This window comes from Oratosquilla oratoria, chromosome 6 (assembly GCF_046742065.1).
Source record: "Oratosquilla oratoria isolate Oo_2021 chromosome 6, ASM4674206v1, whole genome shotgun sequence".
Lineage (NCBI taxonomy): Eukaryota > Metazoa > Arthropoda > Malacostraca > Stomatopoda > Squillidae > Oratosquilla > Oratosquilla oratoria.
Window position 1 is genome coordinate 81297637 of NC_134782.1, and position 4404 is coordinate 81302040.

A 4404-nucleotide genomic window follows, 5' to 3' on the forward strand; every position below is an offset into this window, starting at 1 on the left:
AATATATAGGAAATGGAATGGGTGGGAGTGGTTTCTATGCCCTTTTCTTTTTGGCTATCCCCCGTGTAGGGGGAAAAACCCTTTGGTATATGTATAACAATGTTTATGTGTCATATGTGTACTGACTGGTATTACTCATGACTGTCTATGGTCCCCTTAACCCTCTCCTTATGTTGTCTGTGTAAATTAGTGTAGAAAAACAATCTAATGAGGACCACAATGGAAATAAGCGTACATGCTTTTTTGTGTTATCCTCGGCAATTGCAATTAGTATTTCGAACTATGTGTTCTTGTCACTATCTGCACTTCGTGTATATTGATTCTTTGCCAAATAAATTTATTATTATTATTATTATTATTATTATTATTATTATTATTATTATTATTATTATTATTATTATTATTATTATTATTATTATTATTATTATTATTATCATCATTACACACACACACACACACACACACACACACACACACACACACACACACACACACACACACACACACACACACGCACACACACACACACACACATATATATATATATACATATATATATATATACATATATATATATACATATACATATATATATATATATATATATATATATATATATATATATATATATATATATATATATATGCTAATAAGAACACGGGTACGTGTGTTCACTTATGCAAAGTAGACCACTTGGAAAAAGAAAATAACGAAGCAGAGCGCTTTCGTATATTACATCTTCAGTGCAACAAGTACATAGTGATAGGAATACATAGACAATATATACATGATATAAAGGAACAAGGACAGTTTGAATAAGCGTAGCGACCAATTACCCCCTGGAGAGCGGAAGGTCATTGTCAATTATCTTACGATGGTCGGGCGACATCAGGTCACAGTCGCTAAGAAGAGCGGAAGGTCATTGTCAATTATCTTACGATGGTCGGGCGACATCAGGTCACAGTCGCCAAGGGTCACTGTTTCTACTACTTATATAGGGCGACATTAAGTCAATTCGTTGGATTACATTTTACCTGATATTATCTTACTAATGGGTTAATGCCCAGGCAATCTATTATACCAACAACACAATAGCAAGAAATTTAATAGAGTGCAGTTTGATTCATACCACTAGTAATCAAAATACCAACCTACATAAAGGCTTGTACAAACTTGATAATTTCATTTGTCAAGAAATTAGTAAGATAATATCAGGTAAAATGTAATCCAACGAATTGACTTAATGTCGCCCTATATAAGTAGTAGAAACAGTGACCCTTGGCGACTGTGACCTGATGTCGCCCGACCATCGTAAGATAATTGACAATGACCTTCCGCTCTTCTTGGCGACTGTGACCTGATGTCGCCCGACCATCGTAAGATAATTGACAATGACCTTCCGCTCTCCAGGGGGTAATTGGTCGCTACGCTTATTCAAACTGTCCTTGTTCCTTTGTATCATGTATATATTGTCTATGTATTCCTATCACTATGTACTTGTTGCACTGAAGATGTAATATACGAAAGCGCTCTGCTTCGTTAGTTTCTTTTTCCAAGTGGTCTACTTTGCATATATATATATATGTATATATATATATATATATATACATATATATATATATATATATATATTAGTATCAATACGTGAATTCCATATCTAGGTCGGATGTGAAAAAATCATAATAATGGTAAATAAATATATAAATGAATAAATAAAGACTATGATAATGTAAATAATAATTAATAATATACATAAATAAATTCATAGGTATAGTTAGATAATAAAGAAATAGGTAAATAGTAAATTATAAAAAATTTATATATAACTAATGATAAATGAGAATCAAACAAATAATAATAAACAAACACAAATGATAAAACAAATAAGAAATAATATAAGATATATGATAGTCATTACAGCATCTTGCTTAGATGTTTATTTAAATGATTCTTAAAGCTTCGAACTGAACTACATTGCACTGCCTCTGCAGGAAGTTTATTCCATTCATTAACTACACGATTGGCGAAGTTGTTTCTACCCACTTCCAAATTAAATCTATTTCTAGACAGTTTGATATCATTGTTTCTCGTCGGATGTATATATATATATATACATATATATATATATATATATATATATATATATATATATATATATATATATATATGTATGTATGTATGTGTGTGTGTGTGTGTGTGTGTGTGTGTGTAATAAAACCACTTGGAAAATAAAATGAAAGGTGACCAAACGTTATCGTCTATTCAAGACATTTCAAAGGTACAGAGTAAGGTAGCACTGACATTATATATACATTAGGGGGGAATTAGGACAGGTCCAATAGTGATCTCAGTCTCTTAGCACTGCCGACCCGGCTGACCCGGCTACTGTCAACAATTTTATATGTTACAAAGTTATCTAATTCATACATTCCCATACTCATATTCATGTTGTTCTCAAATGAAGCTTTTATATAACATGATTCTATGATATTTCTCGCCTTAATGTCCTTACTTAAACATTTTTTCTTTGTGTTATCCCAATCAATGCAATGATTAAAATCCCAATGTAAAAACAACCCACTTGAAACTTGCCCTGTCCTGATGTTATATTTAAGTTGGTTTATTCTCAATTTTAAATCCATGCCTGTTCGGCCAATATAATTAAAGTTACAATTTTTGCAAGGGATACTATAAACACAGCCTTCATTACAAGCAGGTGAATTTTTAATCAACCTGTTTTTAACAGTGTTGTTATTTTTAAGGCAACTTGGACACCAAATTTATTAAAAGTATGAGTTAAACTAAAAAAAAATTGATGGAAAGGGAGGGTTAAAATATTCTTAAAACTGAATTGATGATTATCAGTAAGACTATAAAAAGATTTCTTTGCTGTGTTTCGAGCTACGTTAATTAAGTGTTTTGGATATTTTAATCTATTACCAATGTCGTAAATGGTTTCAATTTCTCTGTCTAAAAATTCTGGGTAACAAACTCTAAAGGCCCTTAGAAACATTGAGGTGAATACTGATACTTTAATCTTAAGATGGTGATAAGAATAATAATAAATATAAGAGAGGACATTAGTTGGTTTCCTGTAAACATCTAATTTAAACTTATTACCAAATCTATAAATCATAACATCCAGAAAGGGCAGACTATTGTTGTGTTCAATTTCTTTTGTAAATTTAATTGATGGTACCAAACTGTTTAACTTTAATAAAAAATTGTCTAAAGATGGGTCAGTAGGCCACATACACAATATATCGTCAACATATCTATGCCAAATGACTTTGTTAGGAATAATTTTAGGTAAAATACCTTTCAAAAAATTCCATATACAAGTTGCTTAAAACAGGAGATAAAGGATTCCCCATTCCCATTCCAAACTTTCGCATATAAAATTTACAATTAATTTGAAATTTTGAATCTAATACACATAACTTAATGGGACTGATTATTGTGTGGACCGGCAGAGGCATATCATATTTCTTCAATTCTTCTTCTAAATATAAAACGGGAACTCGGATGAATAAACTGGTAACATCGAAACTAACAAGATTAAAATCAAAGGAGGGATTTTGACCAGATAGCTTTTCGATGAGATCAATTTTTTTTTTTTTTTTTATGAGAATGGGAAATAGTACCTACAAGAGGGTTTAATAGCGACACCAACCACTCGGACAACTTGTAAGTACAAGAGCCAATAGAGCAAATGATGGGTCTAGCTGGATTATTGATTTTGTGAGTTTTAATTAAACCATACATATAAGGTTATGACGGTGACAACGATACAAGTTGTTTGATAAATTCATTGTTTCCAACTAGCAATTTCTTAATTTTTTTTTATTGAACTCACTGTTAACCGCCTCTAATGGGTTCTTGTTTACCTTCAAATACGTTTCTTCATTACTTAATAATGTGTCCATTTTTTCAATATAATAATTATAACACAATTGCTTTTGTCTGGACACACACACACACACACACACACACACACACACACACACACACACACACACACACACACACACACACACACACACACACACACACACACTTTTGTCGGATGGACGGCGAGGATTAGAGTTCTGAAGAAAAAGTGAAATGTTCGTGGACCTAAACGCAAAGGAAGTACCTATTGTATTTACAGGGAAGGGGATAACTCGTGGTGTCGTGGGAAGGTGAGGAAAAAGGAGAAGGGGAGGGATTACTGAGGGAAATGGAAAGAAATGAGGAGGGGGAAGACTTGGTCCAAGAGGCCAGACGTCTTGTAAACAAACGGAGGACCGATGATTCTGGTGATGGGATTAACAAAAATGTAAAGATTAGAAATATAAATAAGAGCAGCACAATGGAAGGTGAGGATGATAATTTCCAGGGATTTAATGAGGATGGGGGAGGGGG